Consider the following 8,667-nt stretch of genomic DNA (forward strand, 5'->3'; position numbering starts at 1 on the left):
TTCTCAAAGAAGAAATCTGAATGGCTAAAAGGCACATGAGAAAACGCTCTACATCATTAATCATCAGGGAGATGCAGATCAAAACCACAATGAGATATCATTTCACACTACAGAGACTGGCCCATATCCAAAAGAACAAAAGCAACCGGTGTTGGCGCAGATGTGACGAGAAAGGGACCCTCCTTCACTGCTGGTGTGAATGCCGACTGGTTCAGCCCTTTTGGAAAATAGTATGGTTGATTCTCAAAAAATTAGAAATTGAGCTCCCATTTGATCCAGCAATACCACTCCTGGGAATATACCCCGGAGAGGCAAAAAGTATAGTCAAAGTGACATCTGCACTTGTTTGTTCATTGCAGCACTCTTTACAATAGCCAGAAACTGGAAGAAACCTGAATGCCCAAGAACAGATGACTGGTTAAAGAAACTTTGGTACATCTACACAATGGAGTACTATGTAGCTATTAGAAAAGATGAAGTCATGAAATTTACATATAAGTGGTACTACATAGAAATAGAAAGTATCATGTTAAGCGAAATGAGTCAGAAAGAGAAGGACAGACATAGAAAGGTTGTATTCATCTGGGGAACATAAAGTAACAAAATAGGAGACTAACACCCAAGAGTGACAGAGATTAGTACCAGGAGGTTTACTCCATGGCTTGAAGGCCAGCCATACATGCTAAGGGAAAAGGGAGCTCAGAAAGAGAAGGGAGCACCAAATAAAGGGTGTTGGGAAGATCCGCCCAGGATGGGAGATGCATGCTGAAAATAGACTATAGACTGAACATGATTGCCACTCAATTCCTCTTTTGCAAACCACAGCATCCAAAAGGAGAGAGAGAACAAAAGAGAGTGTCTTGCCACAGAGGCAGGGTGGAATGGGGGAATGGGGGTGGGAGGGATACTGGGATCAGTGGTGGTGGAGAATGGGCACTGGTGGAAGGATGGGTACTCGATCATTATATAACTGAAAAACCCAAGCACAAAAATTTGTAAGTCTACAACTGTACCTCATGGTGTCTCACTAATAAAAGTTTAAAATAATTAAAAAATAAAAGAACTTCAAATTTTCCATTGCCTAGATTGTACTCCAACTAAGTGACCTGAGAGTCAGTACTTTCTAAAGCTTTGCAAGTAATTCACTACTCTAAAATTAGAAGTACAAATGGGCTATAAAATAAAGTAGATTAATATGATGTAGTTATAAAGTGTGGTAATGTGAAGCCATATTAATTTGTGTAAGAATATTTAATGGTATGGATATGTGCTATGATATGTCTCTAAATAGAAAATATGGGGTAAATAACATATAAAGAAAGATCCAATTTGGCACTTTACCTGCTTCTCGCCCTAATTTTGTGTACAAAAATTTTTGTATATATGTATGCATGTTATATACAGATGTATCTCTTTGTGTGCTTATAGATATACATATATATAAAGATAGGAACAACAGACCTCTAAGTATTAATATTGTGTTTTTATGGACAGTTGAACTACAAGTGAATTTCTCCCATTTTCTCTCTTTCAAAATTTGTTCATTATAAAGATCACGTGTAGTTTTCAAAAGAAATTTTTTGTAGTGCTAGGGACTGAATCCTGAGGCTCACAGATGCAAGGCAAGTGCTCTATTGCTGAAATATATCCCTCATCTTAAAAAAAAAAAACCAAAAATCTAGTTTTAAACATAGGTCATACCTCCAGTATATTTTTATTTATTTTTGCTTTTTGGGTCACACCCGGTGATGCACATGAGTTACACCTGGTTCATGCACTCAGGAATTACTCCTGGTGGTGCTTGGGGGACCATATGGAATGCTGGGAATTGAACCCGGGTCGGCTGCGTGCAAGGCAAATGCCCTACCCTCTGTGCTATTGCTCCAGCCCCCGACAGTACATATTTTAACAAAAGTTTATCAGTGTTTTTTTACATGAACTTTTAGCATCTCTCAGAGATACAAAATATATCATAGTATGAACAAGTTCTCCAGTGCTCTCAACTAAAATTTCCATTTATTTTAGAGTTTTTGCTTGTTCTCTGCCTCTAATGAACACTGTAGCTTTCAATTCCCTAAAAACAGTCCAACAGAAACAGGGCTTGCTCTATATTTCAGGGGTGAGGCACTGCTAATCTACCCTGCCACACTCCCTCTACGCCTGAAGAGGGCTCTTTACTCAAATATATGAAAACAAAGCTTCAGTTATAACAAACCGAATCCATTTTACAGAACAGATATTTTGGCAAATTTTATATCTAGCAAAATGTGTATAATTTTCTCTGGAAAAAAATGGGTTTATACTCTGATTTTAAAAACATGGTCTATATTTAGCACTTGGTAACATTTATTAACCCAATGTTTTTAAAAAAGAAATACAGTTGTTCAAATAAAGAGTTTAAGGCAGAAGACTGTATTTAACAAATCTACAATTGTATAAACGTTGTCATCTTTGTAACTTTACAAATTGTGTTTTATGTGCTGCGCATATATGTGTGTCTGTGTATATAATCTGCATGATAGGACTGTCTAATTTTATCATTTCATTAAAAAGAGGGCTATATTTTAAGGGTCTTGAGAATAATAGGTCTTCCTAAATTATGATTATTTCCATATTATAAATATGTTATAATAGATATACAAGTGTAGGTAACAGCAAGCTAGATGTGTGTTATATCAGCACGAAGCAAGATACTGCATGAAAATGAACCTTCTTCCCAGTCCAGGCATTATTTCGATCTTTTCTCTGACATTGTGCCAGTTTTTATCAGTCTATTATCTGCTTCCATCTTCTGCATTACCAGGAAGATGCCTACAACCAACTTCACTCCATATGATCAGAAAGACAGTACACCGTCATTAAACATGTGAAGTAGGGGACCAGGCTTGAATTTTTGCCGTGCTACTTTTCAGCTACGTGACTTGGGTAAGCTATTTAATTTCTGTGTGCTTTTTTAAAAATCATTTATAAATAATGGGGGCTGGAGCGATAGCACAGCGGTAGGGCGTTTGCCTCGCGCGCAGCCAGCGTGGCGGAGCCGGATTCGATTCCTCCACCCCTCTCGGAGAGCCTGGCAAGCTACCGAGAGTATATCGCCCGCATGGCAAAGCCTGGCAAGCTCCTCGTGACGTGCCAAACACAGTAACAGCAAGTCTCAAAAAAATGGAGACGCTACTGGGCCCGCTCAAGCAAATCGATGAATAAAGGGAGGACAGTGTTTGTTTGTTTGTTTGTTATAAAATAAGCGTCATCATCAGACCTCCTTCATGATAAAATGTGAATTAAATAAATGTGTTAATATGAAAAATAGAAATTTACTACATCATTTATTAAATAAAATTAAGTTTACTTGAATAAATTCAACCACTGCAGACAAGCATCTTTCCCACTCCCAGTGTGCAGAGTTAGTCCCATCAAGTGTGTCAGTAATCACCATGTGGAACGAAGGGTGTGGTGGTAACAAAGGGGATAGAGGAATATCTGACATTTTGCGAGGGCTCAGATAAGTTTCCTGGAAGAAATAATGTCTTCATCAAGACTCACCTTCAAAACTGGAAGGTGAGTCAAAATTGAGAGAGAACAGTGCTCAGCAAGTGTATAAAGTGGTGGGAAACCTGAGGACTAAGAAAAGCACAGTCTAGGAAGGAGAGTAACCGTGTCACAACCATCTCCTGTGAAATGGAGCTGGATTGTGATGAGAAGATAGTGTTATGAATGCTATGCATAGTGTGGTCCAGTAAGTGACCTCGATGAGAGCACTACTAATGGGAAATAAGAGTTGTGACTGGAGCTAATGGTATGAATGAGACGATTTCTAAAGGACTTACTGAATATGTGTTCCAAGTTTGGACATCTTAAGCAAAATTCGGCGGGACTAGTTTACTCAACCAGTTTTGGTTTATGCCTTTTGACTTAATGTAATGATTAAGTGGAATACTTAGGTTTGCATTTTAAATGATCTTAAAAGCATTCAACTGGGAAAGTGGGTAAGTCATTGGTGCTTCTCTTCTGGATCAAGAATGAGGCTAGAGATGGAAATTTAGAAATTGTCGTCTCTTAGCTTTGTGAATAAATGAGAAAGTTCATAAGAGTACGGTGAGAAAACCAAATTAAAAAATTATAAAATATAGAGATTGAAGATTATGAAGAGGTACAGTGAGAAAAACAAATTTTTAAGAGATAAGCGGGAAAGAGGAGCATTGAACCAGAGTTTGTTGGCTAACTAAACAGTCCTTAATCTATGTGCATTGCACAAAGTTTGTCCTCAGTTCACAGTTCACATCAAATGCTTCTCATTGCTCCTGTTCTCACTGTTTACTTTTTCATAAATCTATGAAACTATTCAAAAGCAGCACACATAGTAAACTGGACTTTGGTATTAAACAGATCCTAATCTTGACTGTGATAATATTTAGTAATATGACTTTAAGCACATAATTTAATTTTTATTATTAATTTAACCACATACAAATTGAAGCACTAAAATTTTATGTATATATGAAATAACATATTAAGTGCTTGACAGCTGACACTTTAAAGCACAGTTATAATCTTGTTGACATTGTTATTTGTGTTAGATATTAGGAGTGCTCCTCTTAAAACAGTGTAACACACATGTGGTTGCTAGAAAATGCCTTCTCTTATAATGAAACTGGACTAATTTTTTCTGTGATCCTTTTCGTCAATAATTCTATATCTTTTCATTGAATAGATCTGTCTCTTATACTGCCATACATTTTATTTTACTTGCCATCACTTATATGTTTATACATATCTTCCTATATGGTTGACTTAGATATAAGTATTATATGCAGTGCTTTATCAAAGTGTCTGGCACAAAGCAAATCTTTTCTTTTTAATTAGTGAAACACCATGAGATACAGTTATAGACTTACAAATTTTTTGTGCTTGGGTTTCAGTTATACAATGACCAAGTACCCATCCCTCTACCAGTGGCCATTTTACACCACCACGGGTCCCAGTATCCCTCCCACCCCCCATCCCCCCACCCCACCCTGCGCAAATCTTTTTTTTTTAAGAAGCAAATTGTATTTATTTATTTTCTTTTTGGGTCACACCCAGCAATGCTCAGGGGTTACTCCTGGCTTTGCACTCAGGAATTACTCCCGGCGGTGCTTGGAGGACCATATGGGATGCTGGGGATCGAACCCAGGTCGGCCGCGTGCAAGGCAAATGCCCTACCCACTGTGCTATCACTCCTGCCCCACAAAGCAAATCTTTTATAAGTAAAAAGTGAATGGCACAAAATCAGATTGTTTTCATCAGGGTTGGAAGACTATCTCTCCACTCATTCATTTGACACAAATTAATAATGACATATCTATCAATTTCTTAGCACAGAATATAGCTGAAATGTTTCAATCTTCTTTTGCCTTTTTATTTGAGGTTTTTATTTTTTATTTTTTGGAGGGGGAGGGGAATGCCACATCCAGCTATGCTCAGGGCTTACTACTGGTCCTGTGCTCAAGGTCACTCCAGATGGGGCTCTGGGAATCATATGTAGTGCTAGGGAGTCAACCCAGGGTTAGCTGCATGCCAGGCAAGTGCCTTAGCTTCTATACTACCACTCTGAAACCCTGACACCCAGATAGATAGATAGATAGATAGATAGATAGATAGATAGATAGATTTGGGGGTGGGTGTTCAGGGTATCTTTCTGGCAGATGTAAGGAGAATATAATGCGTCTTGGGAGGAAGCTGGAGAGGTTGGCTGCAAATATGAACTTAAAATAAGCTTCACAGAGCAGAGAGAACCCAAGTTCCACCCAGTGGAATGACTGTTCCCAAAGTTCTTTCTCAAGGACTGAAGACATAGTACAAAGGCTAGTTTGCTTTCTTAGCACATGGTTCCAGCTTCCCGTATGGTCCCCAATTGCCAGAAATAATTCTTGATTAGAGTCAGAATAACCTCTGAGCAACTCCAGATGTGTTCCCCCTGCAAAAAAAATGTACCCCAAAGTTCTTTCTCAAGCACACCATAAATTTTTTGTCCCTTAAAATTTCCCTACATTTATCCCAAATCTGATCCCACATGGAGAGCAAACAAAATTATTGCCAACACTCTCTTCAGGTAGATATCTAAGAATCTGGGGATTAGAGGAACAGTTGGCATCTATGCTTGACAAATCCCAAAGACATTGAGATGTATTCGATATGAAAAGTACAAAAACCTGTTGGGTTAGATATGGTTGAAAATGTTGCAAATGCTCCCCATCTTGTATCTTTTCCTAAATAATAGGAAGGCAGAAACCATTATCAGAAATCTTTGTTGTTACCTTGGAGGTGTACTTCAGGGAATCAGCCCAAGTGAATTTATTAATCTCCCTTGCTGCTAACAGTCAAAAATGTGCTCTTGACATCCAACCCCCCAAACGTGTTTCCCTGTTACTGCTTCATGTGTCCACACAGACAAGAAGTATTTTGGGACAAGAGTCTGCTGTCTTCTTCGGTTGCAATTCCCTGACTAAGCCTGTTTTTTTCATACCTACTCTTGTCGCTTAAATTCCAGTCTTCAAGCAAGACAAATACACAAAACTGGGTTCTGTAATATCTTGGTTCATATTTCCTGGTGCTCCTAACTTCTATTGCTATCTATGACTTTTATTCTCTTCTATACACTATATCTTCCTATCCTTGCCCCTACATGGGGATATCCCAAAATATCAAATATCAAAAATAAATCAAACAAATATTAAAGAAAAACAAAACTCAAATCAAACACAAACAAAAATCAAATCAAACATTAGATGGTCTTAAAGTCTTGTGTTTAACATCGCCTAATTCTCTTCTGGAACCCTGCCTAGTCTCTCCCTAACTGGTCTTTCCCTTTCCTCCTTTTTGATCTTTTCAAGTTTCATCCAGTTCCAACTTTACATTCACTCCACTTCTCTTGACCATTTTCAAGTGGAAAAGCTCATCTTTTTTTTTTTAAATTTATCTAAACCTTGTTCTGGAGGATGGAGACCACTTTTTATATTAACAAATCTATAAATCTGAAAAACTATAAAATCTATAAAAGCATTTTGCAGAAGACCTAACAAACTAGGCAGCACTTCTTTATCAAATAATATTTTTCCTCTTTTTATTTTTGCTTTGTTTTGTTTTTTGGAAGGCAGGACTTTTTTTCTCCTTCTCAAATTGGAACAAAGTGAAAGGGAGAAAGGAATCAATCTGCCTGCCAAACTTGAAAGGAACGCAGTACCTTGAGGTCATCAAGGTGCAGAGAGACATCAATATGTTGCAGGCAAAGGTAGAGCAAGTCAAGGGCCATTCAGAAACATTCAAACAAATTTCACAAAAATCTGGGTTCTACAAATAGCATTTCTGCTGATGTGTGTTAGTTTCAAGCTAAGCATCGGTCCTTAAAATATCAGAATTGGTAAACATAAGTACATGAAAAAACTACTTAAAACTCATACCTTGAGAGTATTTCTAAAAACCTTAAACAATAAATTGCACTGGAAAAATGCTTTTTAAATATTTCTGTTCTTCAGATAGATAATTTGGATAATTTCGTATCAACTATATTTATGTGAAGATGACCCCACTTGAAGCATTACTCATTTGATCTATCATATTTGAATATACAGTTCTTAGTATATTTTAGTTTGGGAGAATTTTTTAATATTTCATATATTTAGATAAAATGAATCATTATTAACTTAAAATTCATGATTAAAATTTGAATAAAATTATATTTATCATATTAATTCTAGGTGACTAGGAAATTATTAAAATTTAGTATTCTATTACTTTAAGATATTTATAGCACATAATGAGAATTAACTTTTATCTAGTTTTTATTCAATACCCATTATATATTAGTTATTGTAAGTGCCAAAGAGACACAAAGAATTAATTCCTGGTCTCTGTTACGTAGTTAAGGGGGAAATATACAAATACGATGATACCATAAAATGAGCCTGTTCTCAGAAATTATGATGACTGGTCATAATTTCTGGTCAAATTCTATCTTTAGAACTCAGATTTCACATTTTTAAAGTGGGTTAAAAATGTATTGTAATAAAATGTAGATGCTCTAATATGTCAAGTTCAAAGAGGAAAAGGACATCCAAGAAAAAAAGTGATTAACTCTACAGGGATATTTTTTAAGGAGGTGAGCTGAATTCAGACTATAAAAAAAAGGGACAAAGATATCACTAGTAGAAGTAAAAGCATGCATTAAAAAGTATGATGTGTAAGTGAAAAGTGCATGGTCCTATGCTATTGTTATATGAATCATCCATGTGGAATAAATTAGAGTATTAAATGGAAGATTAAAATAAAAAGAGAAATTATAATATAGTGAATCACTTTATAAAGTAACTAAGAATAGGAAACAGGATTGTTCGTTGAGAAGGGTGAACTAGAGGGATTAGGGCACTAAAACAATGAGTACAGCCTTTCCTCCTGCATGAAGCGAATCTGGGTTGGATCCCTGACACCCCATATAGTCATCAGATCCTGCCAGGAGTGATCCTTGGGCTTAGAGCAAGAAGTAAGCCCTGAGAGTTGCCAGGTGTAGCCCAAAATACACACACACACACACATACACACACACACAGATTTAATTAATGGTCCCTCGTGTGATAAATTAAGAAAGAGAGAATTAAGACACAAATGATATGATTCCAGGTTTAATTTTCA

This window comes from Sorex fumeus, unplaced genomic scaffold (assembly GCF_029834395.1).
Source record: "Sorex fumeus unplaced genomic scaffold, SorFum_2.1 ptg000013l, whole genome shotgun sequence".
Taxonomy (NCBI): Eukaryota; Metazoa; Chordata; class Mammalia; order Eulipotyphla; family Soricidae; genus Sorex; species Sorex fumeus.